Source organism: Silene latifolia, chromosome 4 (assembly GCF_048544455.1).
Source record: "Silene latifolia isolate original U9 population chromosome 4, ASM4854445v1, whole genome shotgun sequence".
Taxonomy (NCBI): Eukaryota; Viridiplantae; Streptophyta; class Magnoliopsida; order Caryophyllales; family Caryophyllaceae; genus Silene; species Silene latifolia.
In genome coordinates this window covers 37,747,597-37,772,287 of record NC_133529.1, presented here as the reverse complement: position 1 = coordinate 37,772,287, position 24,691 = coordinate 37,747,597, and the positions used below count along the sequence as shown (strand labels likewise).

The 24,691-nt window shown below is 39.6% G+C and overlaps 1 long non-coding RNA gene across 1 annotated transcript; it reads left to right on the top strand.

The window, feature by feature from the left end:
- The first annotated feature begins 709 nt into the window (after positions 1–709).
- On the top strand, positions 710–5,301 carry LOC141652212 (uncharacterized). The gene is made up of 5 exons (XR_012547039.1): positions 710–815; positions 948–1,019; positions 1,241–1,449; positions 2,085–2,151; positions 4,987–5,301. It is a non-coding gene; the product is annotated as an uncharacterized LOC141652212 (long non-coding RNA).
- Positions 5,302–24,691: the final 19,390 nt, after the last annotated feature.

Sequence of the window (24,691 nt, the reverse complement as noted above, 5' to 3'; positions counted from 1 at the left end):
GTGTTAGACCCGTGAAAAATCACGGGTTGGGTTAATTCATTTTGTAAGAGGATGATAATTGCATTTTATTTGTTGAACACATTAATTTTTTTTAAAAATGTTAATAATAAAGTTAAAAAACTCAACGAATATTTTTATAATTAGTCTTATTCATAGGATTTTTATTTGAAAGAACAAAAAAAAAAAATTTAAGTAAAAAATCTTTTCATAAAGAATTTTTATTTGAAAGAACAAAAAAACTAAAAAAAATAACAGTTTCTGTGTCGTGTTTAGAGGTCGGAAATACCTATGCAACAATTTCATTTTAAACTGGGCCGTGGTTAGAGCCCAATTTAAAGAACCCAAAAAATTCTAACAATTGACCCATTTCGTGGTTAGAGCCCAATTTAAAGAAACCAAAAAATTCTAACACTCATTTCGTCCATTTCTGGAGATTTCATTACACAAACAGTCAAACACAATTCATTAAGCATTTATCATACATTTCATCATCTCGTCTTTATCGCCTTCTCAAATCGTCCTCAACATTCCCTTCAATCTTCATCAAAATGAACAGATCCATCATTCAAACATTGCGACTTCGTTCTCAAAAATGGTGAAAAGTGTTGATTTAATATTGAATATCAAGGTTTGTTTACTCTGATTTACAATTTTTCTATTTTTTTTTTTTTTAATTTTCGGTATAGTAATTGATTTTTATTTTGTACTATAATGGTTTTTTTATTATTGCATGTTGTTGGATATTGTTGCAAAGGAAAACCAGATCTACTAAAATGGAGGATCGGTTGATATTAAGGTCATTATTGTAGATCAAGGTTTGTTTTTTATGATCTACAATTCTTGTCTTAATTTTTTTTTTTTAAAAATTTTTTTGCCGTAAAGTAGTACTCGAAGATTTTAAATTTGTACTGTAATTGGTTTTTATTTTTATTGCATGTTGTTGGAAGTTGTTGAAAAGGAACTACACAACTTCTAAAATGATGGATCTGTTGCTATAAAGGTTATTATTGTGGATCAAGGTTAGTTTTTTCAGATTAACATTTTTGCCTTTATTTTTTTTTTTTTAAGTCCGGTAAAAAAGAGTCTAACCTTACAATATCTCCATAAAGGAGAAGAACTCATACCTACTTTAGATTTGGTAAATGGGTCATTCGGTTCGTGTATGAACATATGTTTGTGATCTCATTCCTGCAGTCCTGATTATCGACTTATCTTAATAATCTCGCTTTAACCTGTCCAGGAACTGTCACTCAAATTAAAAGTAGAAGATGTGAAATAGGTGGCTTTTCATCATGGAATTATTCTGAAGATATGCTCAAAAACAATTCTAGTTGCTATCAGTACATCAACTATCCGATTTCAGGCATAAATTTGACCTTCTGTCGCATGAACAGAGAGAAAGAACACAATTTTGGCAACCCATACAACATTCCTCTGTCTATAATTCAGGTATAAGTTGTCGGCTGAACCTAAAGTTAATTTATTCAACCCTTGCGTTAAACAACGTAACTAATGTCGGCTGAACCTAAAGTTAATTTATTCAATTCAGGTATAAGTTAGTAAATTTAAAGTCAAAAGTTTGTAAATGGTAAATACGTATTTGTATAAATTTCTTTCAACTGAGAGACGTACCATTTTCAGATTGATACAATGGTGCTTTACCGTTATTTTGATGGTTTGATATTTTCCTTTGAATTTGTGGAGGTGTCTCTAATACTGGCGAAAAATCAAACACTATAACATCATGTGATGTGGGAAAATATAAAAGTAACCATGTACAAATTCCACTAACATTATTGATGAACAATGATTAATGATGACCAGTGCCAACTATGATTAACAGTATTTATGTAATTCTGTAATTGAGTAATAAGGATGTATATTATTGACATGAATATTTGTGTCATCAAAGTTAGAACTTTCTTATGATAACAACTTCTTATGATAACATAGTTGTATTATGCAATAAAAATCAATAAATAGAGTAACATACCATTATGTGATTGATAAATAGGTGTTTTACCCTTGCTTTGTTGAAATGAAGCGTGAATTTGATTTTCTGGACTTGGTTGTAATTCTTGAAGGTTAAGAGTCATGTTAACATCAAAACGTGGAGTTACTCAGAATAAGATTGTGAGAAAAAAACAAACGGTAAGCAAATTTCGATATTTGTATTGCACGTATTTGTGTTTTTATAAGTTAATTTAAATGTAAAGACTTACCATTCGGAGATTGGAAAATAGACCAATTACCATGGGATGGTTGACCTGATGCTTGCCTTTGTACTTGTGTGTTTGTTATGTCACGTAGCGGCATCATATACGTACCTTATATTCAGCAAGTATCTAATTAGTAATACACTATATTATGTAAGAAAATAAATCTAAGTTTAAAAGATATACTTGGGTAAATTGGAGTTCCGAAAATGTTCATATACCCATGATTATTTGGCTGTGAATGAGTAATAGTGGACATTGACGTTCTATTGTGTGTGGATCCCATTTTCTCATAGTCACCTAGAAGAATAGCGAAAAAATTTTAAAACTTTGTGCGTACCTAATTTTAGCCTTATACGTAGGATGTATTGTAGCCTTATATGGTTTCAAATATACATAGGTTTTTTCCTTTTTGTACTAAAATTACTACTAAAAAATTGTTTGTGAAATAGTTGCATCATTTTGGAGCTGTTATGTTAAATTGAAAAGACTTAACTTGGTAGAAGATGATTATTATTCATGATGAGCAACATAGAAGAAGGATACAATACATACTAACAGACTCCTCAATCCTATATTTGACCTCCTTTAATCTTCTCCTAAAATATGGCAACTACTCCTAATTATATGACAAATAATTGATAAACTTAACATATACAAAAGATACATGATATATTTAATTACGGTAAAGATCAATATCCATATTAGTATTATTCGTATTCTATTAATTATACACGTAATTATACTTCCAATTCAATTAAAATTTGTATGAAATAGTTCTAACCTTTTTTAGCTTCATTGCCATTCCTCCTACTTTTCTTTGATACTTGCTGATGAGAATTAGATGATGCCATGGATGAAAGTAACGTTTTTGATGAAATATAATTTTGAAATAACTGAACAGAAAAAAGGATGAGGCAGTATTCTGAGATTTATTGGGGTAACAATAAATAGAATTCGAATAGCCACTTTTTTATTCAATTTAGGTTTTACACTATTATCAAAATAGTATAGATAAACGAAATCTATGAGCCATTTAATTTCTAGTTTTTCGAAATTGAAATAATTGAATTTTAAGAGCCAAGTCTTGGAACTTTAATTTTTAATAATGTTTCACGATTTACACTGTCAATGACAATATGCAGGGGCGTCTTTGGGCCCGTGTGGGCCGCGCGGCTGCACAGGGCCCCAAAATTTTTAGCCCAGAAAACCAAAGTAAAATAAGGATAAATAAACTTTAGGCCTTTAAAAACTCATTGAAAGGTAGTGTCTTGGTGGTTAGTAAGTAGATTTTTAAACACAAGACTCAAGTTCAAAACCCAATACCAATATTTATGTCTTTTTTTTTTCATTGTTTTTATAAAACAGTTTCGTAAAATGTTATATAGGGCCCCTTTTTTTCATTGTTTTTATAAAATAGTTTCGTAAAATGTTATATAGGGCCCCATCTTTAGATTTCGCACAGGGGCCCCGAAAACTCCGAGACGGCCCTGACAATATGTATAAAAATTTTGATATGTTTTGTAAACCCACCGTGATATTTTTTTCTTATCAAAAATTTACTTCAAATTGATGAAGTTTGGTTTTTTGAAATATATACTGTTTGATTAACTATAAATTCATAGGGCTAATGAATAATGTGTGGGTATCACGTTTTTATTAGTCAATGTGTCACGTTTTTTATCTAAGCCCTAATAAAAACTAATATTTTTTTTATCTAAGCCCAAAAAATTCTAATCATTCCAAAATACTTTCACAGTTATCTAAAAGACAAATAATGTGGACACTCTAATCTAAAAGTTTATTTAAAACGTGACACATTGACTACATTAATATTTTAATTTTATTTTCAATTAGTGTTTCTGATTTTAAAAAGTTTGTCTGGTAATACATGGGTGGGTATCAGTTTGTTATTATTTGTTAAGTTAATTAGAATATCATTGTTTGGGAGGGAATTTATCCGAGACAGGTTCTTTGGGCTGTCTAACGTTGATTAAAATTTTAAAAGTGGTACGTAAAATAATCTTATCTGTAATTAGGGTACATGAGACACTGACAATGTATCTTATCAGTAATATATCAGTAATGTATCTTTACCAATTTTCAAAATTTAACAAAAATAAATTTCTGAGTAACTGAAGTAATGTATCTTTACCAATTTTCAAAATTTAACAAATAATCGTAAAAACTGCTCTTAAAAAAATTGTGACAATTTTAAGTAGAATAACAATAAATTAGAGGGGTCTTATGTATTTGAAAACAGACATTAAAAATCCAAATTCATCACACAAAACACTCAACTTCAATTACCAAGACATTAAAATCAAATTTCATCACACAAAATCAACCAACAACTTCAGTTACTTGTCACAATTAGAGGGGTCTTACGTATTCGAAAAAAAAAATCTGAATGCAAAAATATATATAGGCAACAATAATACGTACTTTTGAATCCACAAACAATAATTCAATTGCTTCAATTGCGTCCACGGGTTTCTTCTTATCGTCGTTATTGTATTTGTTGGCTAGATTGTTTTTGTTGGATAATTCTGGTCTTGACCACTTGTGAGCAACTCTTACGTTCATCTGAGTGGCTCTAACTCCGTATTTGAGATCGCTAATGGTAAGAAAATTTGTCATAGCCATATTTGCAATGGAGATTAAGTTGTTGAGAAATTAAAGAGTTTTTATTTTTTTTTGGGTGTTTCACAGGTATTTTTTTTGGGTGTTTCACGTTTCACGGGTTTATTTTTTTTTGGGTGTTTCACAGGTATTTGACATCCAGGTTTGAAAAACAATTTTATAGGAGAAATGATAAGAACAATAAAAGAGGTGAATGTCGATTGCAATTCTCGATATAAGTTGGAAATTTAAATTAGGAGTAATGATGTATCTTTAATAGCATTTTCAATTGATTGTAATTTGAATAGGATACTGGTTGTAATTTAATTAGGTTTATTGGTATTAGGATTTTATTTTGTCAAAAAGTAATCCAGGGAAGCAAATAGAAGATCAAAAAAAGAGGTGAATGGCTTTTGATATTTTCGAAAAACCTTGAAAAAAATAAACTTCATTATGGCAGATAATAGATAACGTGATTACAGATTTTTTTTTTTTATTTAATTTATTGGCTGAAATTTGGGGTAATGATGTATCTTTAATAGCATTTCAATTGATTGTAATTTGAATAGGATACTTGTTGTAATTTAATTAGGTTTATTGATATTAGGATTTTATTTTCTCAAAAAGTAATACAGGGAAGCAAATAGAAGATCAAAAAAAGAGGTGAATGGCTTTTGATATTTTCGAAAAACCTTGAAAAAAATAAACCTCATTATGGCAGATAAAGATGGCGTGATTACAGATTATAATTTTTTTTTTTTTTTTTTTTTTTTATTGGCTGATGTGGAGACCTCCATGAAAGGTAATTGGTTAAAACAAAGATGTTTTGGTGAGATGCAATGTGAGGCCTCCAAAACACTAATTCTTGCACCACATTGCGCCACATCAGCGGTTTTACCTAATTCTTTTATATATATATATAGATTGTTACAGGTTTGGACTGTAATGGAATTACAGTAATTTAAAAAAAAAAAAAAAGGTTCAACAATAACAACGGTTATATTTAAATTACCCGTTGTTAATACTTTCAACAACGGGTGTAGTACCTCTACCCGTTGTCAATGATTTTTTTGACATATTTCATTTTGGCGCAAATTTGGTGAAAATATATTACAACGGGTATATTTTAACCGTTGTAATAAAGTTTTGACAACGGTTGACTTTTATTGACCCGTTGTTATTAACATATAACAACGGTTTTTCTTTGAGCACCCGTTGTCAATAGTTTGTCTTAATAAAAAACTAATTTACAAACCCATACAGCATACCATACACAAAAACACACAACATTAGTTCAACCGTTGGTATCCTGAGTTAATTCTTCTCTCTTCCTCGCTTTCTACATTCTCGTTGCGGCCGCCCCAATTTCCGACGCCCGATTCCGTTGCCTTCCCTTATCATCCTGCTCGTTCTCTTTATCATCATCATCATCAGGTATGTTCACTTTAATTTTGTGTTTCGTCATTAGGGTTTTAAGACGATCATCTTTTTTTCTTTTTCATGCATCTGTTTGTTTTTCGTCTTCTTTGTTATCTTTATCATCCCGCATCATCTAATTCACTCCTCTTATTAGGGTTTAGGATTTTAGAAGCTCAATCTGTTGTTTTAAATTTTCATTCCTATTAGGGTTTAGGGTTTTAGATAATACTACGCATGTACGTTGTTAAGTTGTTCATTTCCTATATCATTCATATTTGGGTTTTAGGATTATCATGGGTGAAAAACGTAAAAGAAGTCAAAAGAATAATAAGCCTGAGGATAATAAGCCTGGTGAGAGGGGTGCTACGAAGTGCCGAAAGTCCTTGCGGCTATAGCCGCTAAACAAAGTTGGAAATAACATGGAGTGAGATGGGTTTCCCTCTTTGGTCCAAATGCGGGTTATTTCTCCAATTGGATTGGTACTTGCACAAGACAGTTTGTGCCTATCCATTTAGATGATGTTAGAACTTTGAATCCAAAATTGGCGGAGTTATACTTGGCTCGTGTAAAGGAAGGCTTTATTATACCCGATGAAAGCCATGATAAGTATTTAATGCATAAGGCGGATGTCCACAGCGGTGGAGGTGTGACGTTGCTAGGGATTGGTTGTATGTGGACAAGGCAACAGAGGAGATGCGTAAGAGCCCACCGGAAAACAAGTGTCCCACCATCGATCAGAACAATGGGATCTTTTCAAAGAGATGAGAACTACTGAGAAGTTTCCAGTTAAATATCCTCGCCTTTTAACGATTTACCTATCATTTTTTTAATTAATGAGTCCTTTATATAATATTTTTATTATCTCATCTACTTGCGCTTTTATATAATTATTTGAAGGCCGTTAGCATAAGAAATCGTGCTAACATTTCATGCAAGAAGGGGAAATGGTATGGTTCTCGGGCGGTTCTGAAAAGATAGAAGAGAACCTCGTAAGTAGCATGCATTATTCCCCTGTGAGACTTTATTTTTTTAATCACACTTGGACTTGCATTGATACACATTTACGTGTATAAATGTTACCATGTTAATGTGTAGGTGGCAAAGGGAGTGAAAGAGGTGGATCGGCATGTAACTTATAAAGAAGGGCACACGCCTAAAGGATCCCGGTCGCGTGACAAATATGATGAGGAAGTGTTGGCCAACATAGTAAGCATTATTTTATTAAGACGAGTTCATTACTAACTTTATTATTTTAGTCACAAATATAATTTGAAGTTTATTTAATATATTATAGGACAACGTATTGAAAGAGGTAGAAGAAGGGAAATTCACTCCCAGTGGTCGTAATGACGTTCTTGCTAGAGCGATCGGGCGACCCGAACATCCAGTCGTTTGAGGGGCGTCCGTTACGGGTTGAGTAACGAAATATTATGGGACAACTGCCCCGATAAAGAAGAAAAGGAAGACTAAGTCTGAGAAGGCTGACATGGTAACATTTATTCTATTATTTTCATTTAAGTTCAATTCACATGTTATTGTTGGGATAAAAATTGTTGACACATTACATTCTTGGCACGCAGCTTCAGTTAATGGCATCCGTACTACTAAAGCTGAATGCTGGAGGCAAGCTTTCCGAAGAACAAGTGAAGATGATGGAGGATGTCATTTCTAAAGGGGGTAATAATAAGGTACAACAGATTGGTCAAGAGGCCGCTACTACCTTGGCAATACATGAGAAGGAAGTATCGGTCAACGAGATTCAGAAAGATCAGGTACCTAATAATGCTTCTGAAGTTGTAGCAACTAAAGCCGATCAGATACCTAATACTTCCTTATTTTTCTTTCTTTTTTTTGGGTAAGATCAGGGGGTGTGTTCCCTGCCAGCTCTAATGCTATAACTTCTGATATGGTGCCATTGGTTAATTTTATTAGGTAAATAATGGGTCTGAAAAGGAGATGCAACTTGAGAAGACGGCTGATGGAAAATAGCATACATCCCCTTCAAGTCAGTTCCCTTTTTTCAGTAAGGTATGCATGAAGTGTTTAATTAGTTAAATTTATATGAATTCTATTAAATTTTGGGATATAATAATGTATGTGTATATTCTTCAGGCCGTAAACAAGAGGCCAGTTATTCTTGCTGACCCTAAAACCGAAAAGCCACATGTGCGTGTTGGCCGGGGTCTCGTAGAAATGCACACCAAATCTGCAGCAGCGGAAACTGTAGTTCATGGCGAAAAACTTTTGCCGAATCATACCAAAGTAGAGATAACTATAGTCTTTCCAGGCCATGAAAACTTTCAACTGCCTGTCCCAGTTCGTGACGACATTACCATTCTGGGAGATGCGGTTGGAAGTTTCATCCAATGGCCTGAAACTCACATCTACTTGGCTCGGCCGTCTCCGCCTCAGCAGCGAAAGCAGTTGGGGTTAGAAGAAATACCTTTATATATATGTTAAATTTTTAATTGTTGAATGTTTTTATATGTTAAATTTATATGTTATTTTTTTTTTTTTTGTAGGGAACAAAAAAGCCGGCTTTGGCGGATAAGCCTAAGTCCACAGACATGCCAACGACCTCCTCGAGACAACAACTTGATGAGGTATTTAATTAACTTCTCCATTTTTTTAAAAACCTCGCTCCCTTTATTTATATTTTGTCTGTATTTATAAAAAGCATGGTAATTTTGTGTAGGGGACAAAAAAGACTGATAAGCCTAAGTCCCCAGTCTTACCTGCTACTACTACCTCATCATTGAAAGAGCAGGTTGACAAGGTATTTAATTAAGTACGCTTTTATTTTTATTACTCCAACTAGGATATGTTACCTTTGGATTTTTTATTATTTTAATTATCTACTACATGTGTAGGCTGGTGGTAGTAGCACAAAATCAAAGACTCATTCTTTCCCGGACCTGAAAGAAGTTAGGAGTTTAAACTCCACACAATATACTGGGAAGGATTACATGCAAAAAGTAAGAACGGTGACGATGAGGAAACTGCATGAGGAGGCTGGCCATCGCATAGCCACCGAGCAATTGATAGTTATTCCGCTCGAGGAGGATATTCTAGGGGTTGAGCGCCAAGCACTTCTATCATGGGATATGCTAGCCATTTGGGCTGGCCTAGACCGGGCAGTTGATGTCCAACACCTATTTGTTTGGATGAAGTAAGTTTCTTAATAAATAATTTCATATTCTAATATTCTGACTACTAGATAGTGTTTTAAATACCGGAATTAATACCGTAATAATGTAGGATATTGAAATTGAGAGTGATCCCCGAGAATAGGATTCCAGGTGATCAATACGGATTCCTGTGCCCCTATGTTTTATCTTTATTTATTCCGGATTTCTCGTTCGAAGAACGGGTAGATTATATTGCTCAGCAATTGGCGACAACCAAGAAGCTGGTTTTTGCCGCTTATAATGAAAAAGGGTAATAAACAAATTAATATTACGTTTCCCCCTACAATTTCATTTTCATAACTAATATATATATGTACTTGTTAATAATGATGATGTCTCTTGATGTAGGACTCATTGGGTGCTAGCAGCCATCATGCCGACAAGGAATAAAGTTTTCTGGTTGGACTCTTTACATAATCAACCAAGCGAGACTTTTAAGCACTTGATTAATAAGTAAGTTTATAATACTGATTTATTTATAATAACATTAAGTTTCAATTTTTATTTATAGCAAAAAGCTCATTTTTGCCCCTAAAAAAATGAGTGTCTGCCTCCTTTTGTTTTTTTTTTTAAAATAAGGGCCTTTGAGAAGAGAAGAGCTAACGAGCAAAATCAACCCACGAAAGATTCTGATGATGGCCCTAATTTTATTACGATAACAGGGGTACGTGCTCAAATACAATCCATTAAGTGCAAAAATCTGTGTTTAATACTAATACAATACCTAAAGTTCAAGATTCTGATGTGAGCCTTCTCTCGTCTGTTTGTTTTTATGTAATAATAGGCCCCTCGCCAGCCAGATAGCATACAATGTGGATACTACGTTTGTCGGTTCATGTTGGAGATTATTAGGCGAAGATATATCATTATTCCAGAAAAGGTTAGTAATTTAATAATGTGTTTATTACTTTTTTTAAATTAGAGCTAATGTTGTCTTGCTTGCTGCTGCTATATATACCATGATGTTGCTATGCGAATTGATGTTGTTACAATAATGTCTTCTCTTTGTTTTTTCCGATGTATGTAATCAACCCGGCACAACAACAGATTGAGCGGACTCAAGTATAGATATAGACGAGGTAAGGGACATGTTGGGCAAATACGTCTTAGAAAATAGAAATGCATGATACTCAGAGTTTAGATCAACTTATTAGTAAATTTTTTGTTGAAGTTAGGGAATGATTAGTTCATGTAAATTCAACTCCTTGTAAGTATATATATATATATGATGTCTTTTTTGTTGTGGTTGAATTGAATCTATTGAGTTCGATGAACCCAAATTGTGATTTATCTTTGTCTTTGGTATATGGTGCTGCTGATATATGCAGGTTTTTGAATGGCATGAAACAAATTTAATTTTTCAAAACATTAGGAGTTCGTAATAAAAACGGTTACTAAAAAAAACCGTTGTGAAGACCTTTCACAACGGTTAATAAAAAGAACACCGTTGTGAATGACTTTCACAAATACCGCGCATAATATTCAACAACAGGTTTTAAACGAAGACCCGTTGTTAAAAGTCTTCACAATTTTGGAGGTAAAGTTACAACAACGGGTTTTAAACTAAGAACCGTTGTTACTAACAATTTCAACAACGGGTATGTAGCATAAACCCGTTGTCAAAAGACTTCACAATTTCGGAGGGAAAGTTACAACAACGGTTATACATATGACAACCGTTGTTATATTATTCCTTCCAAATTTTTGAAACACTTTCCACAACGGAGAACACCCAACAACAACGGCTTTTAACCGTGGTGAATTCTTTCGACAACGGTTTCATTAAATAACCAAACCGTTGTAAATACCTTCTACAACGGCCGCTTTAACAACGCCCGCTTTTTGTTTTTACAACGGTTTTTACCCGTTGTTATAGCCTGTATCTGTAGTAGTGCATAGATGCTAAGAGCACGATCATAGGCCTGCTGTAAATAAGTCGACGGAATACCAGACATAGCAGTCCGGACCTTAGGAACCAGATTCTTCTCATAACGACGAGTCCTCGACACCTCGTCCATAGCAACAGAAGTAACGAACCGTGACAGCTTCACGAACTTGTTAGTGTACTCCTCAATGGTCATGGAACCCTGCTGCAACCGAAGGAACTCCTGCTCCTTCTGCCAACGCATCTCCTCAGGATAAAACCTTTTCTTCAAACCCTCAGAGAAAACAGCCCAACCATATCCTGGCTAAACTTCCAGACCAGCTCTAGCAAGAACCCATCAGTTGTCGGCCTTATCCTTCAAATAATAGGTGGCAATATCCAACTTCTGATCCTCAGGACATCTAGTAGTGAGGAACAACTTCTCGATCTCTCGAATCCAAGCCTCCAAAGCAGGAGGAGCATTCACACCATCATAAGTAGGAGGGCGGTGACGAGCAAAGCGATCAAAAATAGTCGGTTGTGGATGGTGGTTATTGTTGTTGTTGTTGTTGTTGTTGTTAAGGTGATTAGTGACACCTTCGGCCATAGATGCCAAAGCGGCCTCAAGTCTCCTGATGCGATCAGCATCGGTCTCACCATTCGCGTTACGTACCATCTGCAAGAACAAAATCTCGTTATAAGTGGTAGAACTTAAGTACCACTCCAAACAACTACTCATACACTCTACAAACATAAGAAAACCAACAAATCCTATTAGTTTCTACCCCATTTACTCTCACTCATTAACTAGGTCATTTATTTTACTCATCAACTAAGCGATAGTTGGGAGCGTGTTCGCTCTGATACCAACTGTAACAACCCAGTTTATAAAACAAAGGAAACACTTATATTAAAAGAATTATCAGAGTGCAACAATGATAAAAGGGTCAAGGTGGTGGAAACACCTAACCAATCCGGTTCGATACTAAATCCAAAACCAAACTACTACATTATTAATGGTTCTCAAAACATAAAAGCAAACTCCTAATTTATTATTCCTCTCGCCCCTCGATGCATCCCAAGCAACATCATCCAAACAGCGACGAGCATTCAACCTAAGAGTGGGTCGACAATCAGTCGAGAGTAACTAGATGCACTCCCAGTCAAATTTACATTAATTAAATATAACCAACAATCATTAACAATTGAAATATAAAACCAATAAACATGTGAGACCATCTATACTCATGAAAACTCGACACTATCTTACCATCAACCAATGGCATATGAAGATATATACATAACATAGCAACATTTCTAACCATATCAAATCAACAATGAAATAACCAAATAACCAACCATGGAGCGTATAACAACTGCCTCTACTTACACAAGCATAGTGTATAGAACGAACGCCGTTAGAGCGTATAACAACTGCCTCTAACTGTCAGATCATATAACAACTGCCTCTGAACGGACGGAGCATATAACAACTGCCTCCATCAGTGTGGATCGTATAACAACTGCATCCACGGTACTATGTATAGCGTATATCAACTGCCTATATGACTAAGACCTGGCCAGACTCTCGGTGCAATAATTGTACACCGAACGACACACGGGGACCAGAGCGTATAACAACTGCCTCTAGCCAATCCCGAACATAGGCCTACGGCAAATCCCACAAGGGGTTGCGTTTGCTCATTCTGATCGGTATGTAACTGATGCCTCACGTCATCTATAAAACTAGCTCATAAATAATGCACAATATAACTGACTGTACAAACACGTGAATACATCACTTTCTAAATATAGGATAGTATAACTGACTAACCTACTTATCATACGAACAAGAGTAACCAATGTAACATGCAATCACCGCATTATATTAGAATCGAACACAAGATAATATGTGAAACAAGTACAGGCAACCAAGGTTATAGTAACCTTAGTCATAACATTAACTCTAGATGCGAGGTTATACTAGCCTCGACTATAACGTCAACAATACCTTGAAGTTATACTTACCTCAACTATAACCTTGACACGAAATCCCAAAGTTACTAGTTCTAACCATAACCTGGAGTCATATCCTCATGGTTACGTTAGTCTCAGTTATAACCTTAACTCGTATTCCAAAGTTATAGTAGGTCCAGCTATAACCTGGATTCATATTTCCAAGGTTATACCTATTTTAGCCATAACTACAGTAATGACGCAAAGTTGTACTAACTTCAGCTATAACACTCGAATCATCATCAAGGTTATACTAGCTTTAGCTATAACTTTGGAGAACACTCTTGGCCGCCTATCATGCCGCCATTAGGGTTCATTCGTAAACCCTAATTACACTCATGACACCCATATTTAACACATAAGCAACATATGATATATAATTAATGCATTAAAACATATACAAGCTTGCAAAAACATAATTAACATGGTAATAAACAATCAAACATGCACTAATTATACAAATCAATTATTAAATCACATTAATTACATCAATTGGCATAAACACGACTAAAAGATAAACACCTAGTTACCTTATTAAGCAAATAATCCTAAAGATCGTCTTCCACAATATAATCGTCCTCTCCAGGGGCAACTTCCACGCCTTTATTGTCATTTCACACGTGCCAAAGAAGAACGAATCCTATATATATATATATATATATATATATATATATATATATATATATATATATATATATATAAACTATAAAAACTACGCGAAAACATAAAACTTACGAAGAAGATAGATAGATCTAAGGAGTAGAATCGATCTAGGCACGAAGAACGATGAAGAACGAAGAAGAAAGGAAGGGTGGCACGAAACCCTAGGCGCCAGAAATGTGCGGCACAAGGGAGGAAGAGAGGAGAGAAATTAGGTTTAGGGTTTTGTGAGAAATATAAGAAAAGAAAAGCAAGGGTTTGGTTTCCTTTCTTATTTATAGAAAAGCTCATGGGTTTATTTCAAGCTTAGGCCCAAAGCTTACCCATCTACACCAAAAATCACGGGAGACCCAAGAAAAGAGCGGGTCTTCACCAAAATAGAGCCCAACACGCAAGACAAATATATTTTCCCGAAAATAAAATATGAAATATGGGAAAATAAAATTAAGGAAATATATTATGGAAATTAGGGGTGTTACATTCTAAATTTTATATTTTTGCATAAATGATAAAATGAGTTAAATAATAGCCTACTACAAATCTCATTGCAATCTCTCATATGTTATAATACATATGTATTAGATAATATGACATGTACGCATAAATATTAGATAATAATTTACATTTAGTCATTATCTATGTCAATAGAATTTTTTATCCAACTTGTTAATAAGATTGAGATCCTCGCAACTCCAATTTCATTCTATGAGAGCTATTTTTCAAAGGAAAAATGATGAATAAAAAAGTAACACATACCCAAATAAAACATACATTTGAAAGTTTCTGAAATACTAAATTTTATTTATGAACCTAAAAGTAATTAGTCATTCACATTCATGTAGTCAATTTTGTAATTAGTTTATAACATAGTATTGAGTGGAATGGAGGGAGTATTTGTTGAAGCAATTCTAGTATTTCTTTATTTCAAATAGTCTTCTTTTGCCAATGAACTATCCTTAAAAAAATCCACTGAGTGATTAATAAAAAACAAAATGGTGGAATTTGATTTATGTAATATTAACCTTATCGTTATTAATTTAAGTTTTTCCTTAAATAATGTAAGAAATATGGTATTGAATCATAAAGATGTAAGTATATTTACCTATGAATAACACAACTCCACAAATCTTGATAGCCCCTAAATGAGAACAAAACAACATATATGTGAATGTTAAAAATGTGAAGATTACTTCATAACCAATGGAACTTAAAAATAAATAAATAAATTATTAATTTAAAACCTTAGTACACTTACCTTGATGTTGATACAATGATAAGAAAGATTATTGACACATATATATAATTCTTTTGGCGATGGGAGTAAAAAAATATTCGCTTGAATTTCGGCTCACAAATGTTGCCTTCCATCAAACATTTATAGCCAATTGAGGATGTGTTTTATGACTTTTGGGTTTTTTTATATTATTACCAAATTTAATATATACATAAATATGTATAAATATTTTATGACTTTTGAGCATTCATTTTCTTTATTAGAAAATTTAATATAGCCATAAATATAGAGTAATGAGAAATGAAATATAAAAGGTTTACTTTATTTTTTTTTCCATTGCATGAGAATTTTTTAGGGAGTTATCGTATCAACTAAAAAATGGTAGATATTTTGTCTTCCCTTTTATTTATAAATCATATTTATAGATTTACATATATATTCAATTTAATGAAATTGAGCAAGTTTATTGCAATAATATTTAAGAAGGAGTTGCACATATAAATATGATGGGGCATATTCTGCACCCGCTAACCAAGTCAACATATTGAGCAAGGTCAAAGATATCCACAGCAAGTCAACGACTTAGACAGCCTAACCGACGCAGCCTGTCGGCCTGTCCCTTTGGTCTCGGCTGGGACAACTGGCCAGCCGAGGCACACATCCGCGAACTCATATCCAAGACCCTTCGGCGGCGAGTCAACAGGGCCCGCCGGCCTGACACGGGTCCCTCGGCCGAGGGTAGATCAGTCTTTCCACCTGCTAGCCACTTGGCCACTTGGCCACTACGTGACAAAAGGTGAAAGTCTATAAATACTCCTCAACCCTCATTGAGGAAAGGATCCACGATTTAACCTAAGAATCACTATTCATCTGGTAATATCTTCCTTATCTCTCTACAAAATACTCTTCGCCAAGTAACAACAACTTATCTCTCTAAGTTTACTGACTTGAGCGTCGGAGTGAGTTCGCTCGGTCCAAAGCCGAGCCCTCAGTTTGTTCATTGTTTCAGGAGACCGAAAGGAGGATTCAACCAAGGACGTCATTCTACAAGCACGGGTGGTACCAAATAACTGCTCTGGAATTACACCTGGAACAATTGGCGCCGTCTGTGGGGAAAGATACTAGAAGCTAGTCACATTCATTCCCAGACAAAAAAAAAAACAACACACAAAACAAAAACCCACCCAAAAAGCTAAGAAGATGTCGAAACAACAAGAGGTATTCGTGACTGACGAAACCGAATTCTGCCAAGATGATACCGTTCACAATTCTGGGGTTGCGCAGCCCTCCACCGGCCGGGTAATCCAACCGGAGTAGGGATGCCAATAATACCAGATACGCCGCTGCCCGCCGACCAGGTCACCATCATGGGACATGTGGTTGATGCAGCAAAACTGAAGCTACTCCTGGACCTAATTGGTAGTACACCGACAAGAGCGGCGGAACCCGTCCAGGAGACCAGGGCCCAGAATGTGACTCCAAGAGACTTGAACGGAGCGCTGGAGGAAGCTGGCCTTGTCAAGACGTCGGGGGAGCCCAGAGCGCTAGTGGTAGACCTTAGTCCTTCCCGCACTCGCGGGAGGACAGCGTCGCCGCAGCACCGACGAGGCACACCCCAGAGGAGTGAAAGAAGTCCGACTCACCGGAGTCGGAGAAGAAGCCCACTCATCAGAGTCGGAGAAGAAGCCCTTCCCGCCACGGGGAGAGGAGCCGGACTAGGGATGCGAGGAGCCGATCGCCGCGTGTCGTTCGACACGTGGTCAGACAGCCCCTCAGCGCCTACGTCCTAGAGGTCCCGGTGCCGCCCAAGCTAAAGTTGCCACCCATATCTTACAAAGGAGAAGGCGACCCAACCGACCACGCCGAGGATTTCGAGTCTCACATGTCGGTGTGGGAGCAGCCTGATGAGGTTTGGTGCCGAGTCTTCCCTACGACTCTGCATGGGATGGCACAAAGTTGGTACAAGGGGCTACCCGATGGGTCGGTATACTGCTACGCCGACCTAAGGGACACATTTTTAGCCCAATATTCTTGCAATAAGAGGAGGGCCATTGAGACATCGGACCTCCAGACTATCAGACAGGAGGGAGGCGAGTCTCTTCGAAGTTATGTGAAGAGGTTCGACGCCAAGGTTCAGCAGATTCGTGAGCTGAACAGCGAACTGGCGGCCTTCGCGCTGATGAAAGGCCTCCCGAGAGGAGACTTAAAAAATGAGCTCATCAAGTGCGGCGGCCTGAACCTGGAGTCCGCCAGGAAGATGGCCGATCAAGCCATAAAAGTGGAGGACTATCACAAAACCTGGGTAGGCCCCAGCGAGGCCGGGCACTCAGAGAGAAAGAGCCGCCGGGAGGACAACCCGGATGAAGGACGCCGTGACAATAATAGGTCACGGTCTGACAGGTCCGCCAGGAAACAGAACTCGGCGGGCGCCGGGGGGAGTTCGGAAATGTACTACCAAAAGCGGTACAAAGATCACACCCCCCTGGTCATATCTGCCGTCGAGGTCTTCGCCCTGAGCAAGAACGAGGGCCAGAAGTGGGAAAGGCCCCCCAAGCCGAAGGGGGACGGTGACACGAGCCGATCATCGTGAGTACCACGGCCACACCGGTCACCTTACTGACAACTGCCGGCATCTGAAGAATGCCATTGAAGAGCTGATCCGGAAGGGGAGCCTCGGCAAGTATATTGTCAAAGGCCAAAAGACTGATGCCGGCGGTCCAAATAAGAAATCCGTCTTTGAACGGATAGGAGTGATCCATGTTGTCATCGGGGGCAACGAGAACGGTGGGTCCGCTCATGGGCACAAACGGCACCTGAACGAGCTGTATCAGGCCATCAACTTTGTGCCCAAAACAGCGATCCCCGCTTCCAACGTCCCCGATATGACTATTGGGAAGAAGGACTACGAAGGAGTCATCGCCCCTCACAGCGACCCACTCGTAGTCCACTTGGACATATCCAACCACCTGGTCAAGAGGTGCCTGATTGACACAGGCGCCTACACGAACATCATGTTCAGGGAGTGCTTTCTCAACCTCGGTCTGAAAGTCGAGGACTTGAGCCCCTGCACCAATCCGCTATACAGTTTTTCCGGGGCCGGCCTGGTACCCCTGGGGTCGATCAGATTGCCAGTGATGTTCGGCGAGGGGAATGCGGCTAAGAATGTCCTAGCTGAGTTCGTGGTCATTGACGGCTCGTCCGCCTACAACGTTCTCATAGGCCAAGTCACTCTGAGCGAGGCCGACGCAGTGATGTCCATCCGGGCCCTGACACTGATGTATGTCTCGGACCGGGGGGAGGCGCATAAGCTCGTCTCCAAGGACGAGAAGGACGAGGTGGTCAACATCCAGATATCTGCCAGAGGGTGCAACATGCAATCCCTCAAAGTGGCAAAGAAGTCAGAGAAAGAGAAAAGCCCATCCTTACAACAGGAGGGCGACCTCATGGATGCAACTGACGGTTGAAGAAACGAGGCCGGGTACATACCGGCTGACAGACATGGAGGGCGTGCCTTTGATGAGCCATTGGAACACTGACGGGAAATACTTTGTATAGCGGCGGAGGTGCCTAAGACAACTGTGGGCACCCCGACGCATGTTTTTATCTAATGAAGAATCGTCCAAGTTTTCCATCAAAGTGTTCATTTTCCCCCCATAGTCACTATCAAGAAGCAGACGCCACGGCAGTCACCCCAAGAGGTAGACGCCACGGCCGTCACAATCAAGAAATTGATGCAACGGCAGTCACCCCAAGAAGTAGACGCCACGGCAGTCACCCCAAGAGGTAGACGCCACGGCAGTCACTCCAAGAGGTAGACGCCACGGCAGTCACTATCAAGAAATAGACGCAACGGTAGTCACCCCAAGAAGTAGACGCCACGGCAGTCACCCCAAGAGGTAGACGCCACGGCAGTCACCCCAAGAGGTAGACGCCATGGCAGTCACTCCAAGAGGTAGACGCCACAGCAGTCACTACCAGAGACGAATGCTGTCGCGTCGTAACCCCTAGTCGCCTCGGCCCACCGAAGGCCTGGCAGGGGACACAACGGTCGATACGCTAACATACGCTGTCGCGCCGTAACCTCTAGTCGCCTCGGCCAACCAAAGGCCTGGCAGAGGACACAACGGTCGATACGCCAACATGTTCACAACGGCGGTTGGGAAGCGCAATTCCGACGCCTCGGCTAGACCGAGAGTGAAAGAGGAAGCGACCAACATCCTAACTTGTTCAAGAAAAAAAACGTTAAGCACAGTTGAGATACGGACTCTAAACTGCCTCGGCCAGGCCGAGGCAGAAGCAAAAGAAGCACTCAATTAATAACGTAAGAAGACAACTCAGACGAAGACAAGAAAAGACCTCGGCCAAGCCAGAGGCAAAATAAGCAAACTCTTGTTAAAAATGATAACGGGTTACAGGTGAGGAGAATACAGACGACGGCCGTCCCCATAGGAATAAGCCAAAACACAACCTACCAAAGTTGTACAAAATACAAGGAAAAGAAAAGCAAAAGGTTACAGACATATCATTTGAAGCGCCAAAAGATGGCAGGAAGAAAAGGCTTAATAATTGGCTCCCGAACAGCTGCAGCTATCCGAGACGCCGGGTGAGCCTGGTGACGACCGCCCGTCTCCCTATGCCTGTCTTGCTTGCCATCAGCGGCGTTAGCAAGATCATCTTTGATGGGCGACCCGTGTCTGTCTTGCGATCTCGGTTTTCTCGGCGGCCTCGGCCTCGGCTTTCTTGGCGCCTCGGCCTCGGCGACCTCACCGCCTTCATCCTCTCGGCTTCCTCCTTGGCCGCCTTAGTCTTCTCAGCAAGGGCTGCCTTCTCCGCGGCCACCTCTTCCTCCTTCTTCACCCTTACCTCCTCCTTGGCCTTCTCCTCCGTGGCTTTCTCCTTAGCTTCGAGCTTGTCATCAAACAACTCGTCAAATTTGTCCCATGGAAAGGAGCCATCAAGAGGGAAGAGCTCCCCAATCACTTCCCTGGCGGCTTCTTCGGCCAGTCCCGTGTTGGGTGCACATGTTAGGGAGGATAACGGTTTGGAGCGTCTCAATGTCCTCCTCCCTTTGGGTGATGATAGCATCCTTGTTCCGAACCACCTTCCCCTGGGCCTGAAACATGCCCCCCCATTCGTCCCTCTGTGTACGGTAAAGGTCGACGTGCTTCTGAACGAGGTCACGCCCCTCCAGCAGCTTAGCAGCTTCAGCCGCCGCAGCCTCGGCCTTGGCTCTCTCAGCAAGGACCTCCTTTTCAGCGTCCTCCCTGAGTTTTCTCTCGGCACGGACTGCCTCCTCAGCCTCAGCCTTGGCCCTCTCGGTTTCCTTGTTCGCAGCGTCGAGTTCGAGCCTGAGCCGCTTGAGCTGTGGGGCAGCTTCAGCAATGGCTTTCTCTTGCTCCAAAATAAGAGCACCGGCCGTATCAGCCCACTTCGCCAGTGACCTGGTCAAACTTAGGCCCTCCGACTTAATCTGGTGAGGGGTAGGCTTCGGGAAGGAGGTGACAACGGTGGTATCTTTGCCACTCGCCGCAAAGTCTTCTTCTCAGCACGCCGTTCAACATTGTGTCAGGTGGACGGCAGCGGTTGATCTACAAAAAATTCAATCAAATCATCCATGTCAACATTCATGGACAAACCAGAGAGCCTGTCATCAGGAACGCCCAATGAACCGGCTAAGTCTGAGCAATGGGATAGATCAGTATAGGGCTTAGACTTCTTAGTCGGAGGACCCATTTCCTTGCCGCCCTCGGCAGCAGTAGCAGCGGAAGCATCAGCAGCAGGGGTAGACTCTTTCCTCTTACGGACAAGGGGAGATCCCTCCGCATCGGAGTCCTCCCCATTGGTAATGTCAACGATCACCACCGTCTCCTTCTGGACTGAAGGAATGGGAGGTGGAACTGATGTCGACGCCGTCGCCGCCGAAGACTTTGTTTTCCGCGTTCGGCGCGGCATGTTACTAGCAACCTTCGCCTGGGCCGCCTCCACATTCAAGCCTTTCAGCTGCTGATCCATGAGATCATTCGGCGACGTCCTGCGATCGCGGGCCAGAGCCTTAGGATGCAAATCAGCAACGGTCTTATCCTTGTGCAGCCCCATTCTCCGGAGGATATCCTCAGACAGGTCCGGTCCAAAGTGGTCTGTAAAGGAAACAACGCAAGAGTTAAGTAGAAGAAGTAAATCAAAATTCAAGAAACAGAAACATTGAGAGCAGAGATGGGCCTCACACCGACCCCACTCACCCTGTGTTAGGGCCGGTATGAGGCCGACATGGCAGAGCAGCTCATCTTGAAGAATGATCTGCGTCGGGGGAATCCATCTTTTCGGCACCCCACTCTTGTCCGCCTCAAAAAGCCTCATCGCCAGCTTCTCATCCGCATTAAGAGGGACCTTGCTGGCGTCCATCTTAAGCTTACTCCGGGTGACCCATTTGTCATGCTCCGCCTTAGTTTCGCACCGCAAATTAACTTGGTGCTGAAAGGACCGGGGCAGCGGATAGTCATCCGGCACCTCAACATACACCCACCGATCTTTCCAGTCCTTGCGGGAGGAAAGCTGATCAACGGAGACGTAACCCGGCTCTATTTGCACGCTGTACCATCCGACGCGGCCAGGAAATGACGGCCGAAGGTGGTGAAGCCGACGGAATAAATTAACCGTTGGGACCTCCCTCTTGAAGAGACAGAGCCAGACAAAGCCGACTATGGTTCTAATAGCCAACGGGTGCAGCTGGGCCACGGCGACGTTCATGGCTCTAATGATGGCCATAACGTAATCATTCAGCGGAAACCGGAGGCCGTACTCCAGGTGCCGGATGTATACGCCGGTGCAACCCGGGGGAGGGCAACAGACGGCCTGACCCTCCTCAGGGATAACAATTTTGTACCCCCTGCCGAAGTAGAAATGGCCCTCGAAAAGTGTCTCGCCGGAACAGCTGGCGAACTTATGGGTCCAAGCCCGGTCAGGGCGGACCTTACAAGGGTCGCCGTGATCCATGATGTACTGCCTCCCCTCATTAGGACGAGCCCTTTCAGCATCATCATCGTCATCATCAACATCATCATCATCCTCCCAACCCTCCAAAACTTTTGGATCAACTTCGGGAGAAGGAGACCTAGGGCCCCCAGACCGTATCGGGATGGCGTCTAGTATCTCCTCCTCATCAAGACGCGACGGGGAACCCCCCGGCGCACGGTTACTGGGACCGGCATCAGCGGAAGACATGATTCACAACGAAAACTTAACAATGAAAAAGCTAAAAATGTTTGTTTACCTTGAAGAAAAGTGCTACGCCGGAATAACGATTCTGAAAGCTAGAGAGAAGTTTCGTCAAAGAGGGCTAGAAAGAAGAAAATTTTTGAGAAAATGAAATTGGTGGCCAATTTCAGGGACTAACTGCCCTATTTATAGGGGAAAGCCCATGAAGAAGGACCAATCAGGGCACACGCCCATGAAACGTCACCAATCGGCGAACGACACGTGTCAGACATGCAACCACGGAATGTCAATCGTTGCAACAGTTGAACGTCAATCAACGCAACAGTGACCAAGCGTCTTCAACACGCCCCTTCATATCTCTTTGCCTATTCATCTTCCTCAACAAACTCCTAAGTATCTGTTCTCCGCCGGCCACATGATCAACCAAGCTTGTCAGCACCGGCTGGGGGCAATCGAAAGCACGCGGCACTCACAACCTCGGTCTCGGCCAGCACCACTTTCTTTTCCACATCTGATGTCCATTACACATCCATGTGGAGGAGGGATATGATACGGCCTAAGCAGAACCAAGCCGAGGAAGAAGAAGCCGGGGCAGAAAAATTTTTACTTGCGCAGAATATACGCTCAACATACATCGGAGCCCATACCACGGCATAGACTACGCTGGGGGCAAATTGATGGGGCATATTCTGCACCCGCTGACCAAGTCAACATATTGAGCAAGGTCAAAGATATCCACAAAGAAGTCAACGACTTAGACAAATTTAACCGACGCGACTGTCGGCTGTCCCTTGGGTCTCGGCTGACAATCGCCACCGAGGCACACATCCGCGAACTCATATCCAAGACCCCTCGGCGGCGAGTCAACAGGGCCCGCCGGCCTGACACGGGTCCCTCGGCCGAGGGTAGATCAGTCTTTCCACCTGCTAGCCACTTGGCCACTTGGCCACTACGTGACAAAAGGTGAAAGTCTATAAATACTCCTCAACCCTCATTGAGGAAAGGATCCACGATTTAACCTAAGAATCACTATTCATCTGGTAATATCTTCCTTATCTCTCTACAAAATACTCTTCGCCAAGTAACAACAACTTATCTCTCTAAGTTTACTGACTTGAGCGTCGGAGTGAGTTCGCTCGGTCCAAAGCCGAGCCCTCAGTTTGTTCATTGTTTCAGGAGACCGAAAGGAGGATTCAACCAAGGACGTCATTCTACAAGCACGGGTGGTACCAAATAACTGCTCTGGAATTACACCCGGAACAAAATAATTTAAAATTAGAGTGATGTAAATTTTTATTTTTCATTTAACCAATTGTAATTTTAAAAATTAAAATGTCAGATTTTAATGTTAAGTATGTTATTATTTGCCCTTAATATTTACAAATTCTTTATTATTTCATAAACGGCGTAAATTAGAATTATGTGATATTTATTCGTTAATTAAAATATTCTAAGAATAAACATAGAAATTTAAAATTTAGTATGAATTTTTATTTTTAATTGTTTTTTAATTTATCTAGAAATTAAAAAGGCCAAAATTTAATGTTTGTTATGCTAATTTATTTTTTATTTAAATATTTTTTAATTTGTGTATCATTTTAAATGGATCATTATATGAACATGAATTACCCTCTTAATTAAACAGGTCATACTACATGGAAGATTGGTGAAGCGGAATTTTTGTAATGTAAGGTGGCATTAAGTAATGCGAGGTGACATTGTCTACGTGGCTTTTAAGGTTTACCCTTTTAATAATATTTATAGATGACTACTTTTATGTTGTAAACATGTCAAAAAAATTATACTTATTAATTCATATTTTTTTCATTCTCTACAAATCGAGACCCATTTTGATATATTTTTCAACAAAAAATTTCATTTTTCATCCATTTACGTAAAAAGTTTTGTTGAGAAGTCGTTTTTGGTAAAATATTAGGCCAAACACCAGCAGTTTTATCAAGAAGTAGCTTATTAAAAAAACTCATTTCTAAAAGGAAAAACAGTTTTCCTTAAGCGAGGCCAAACATGCCCATAATAACTACTCCTTATTAAGTTGAAATCAAGTTAATGGACTTTATATATCTGATATAGTCTATGTACAACTCTTTATATATTAACGAAATAAATTAAAAGATTAAATCTTAATCATGATTACCCGTATTAATTGAAAATTTTGAAAGCAGACCCGTGAATTTCACGACTTTAAAACTAGTTGTTATCTATTTCCTTTTTGTGCTGTATCACTCATTTGTTATCT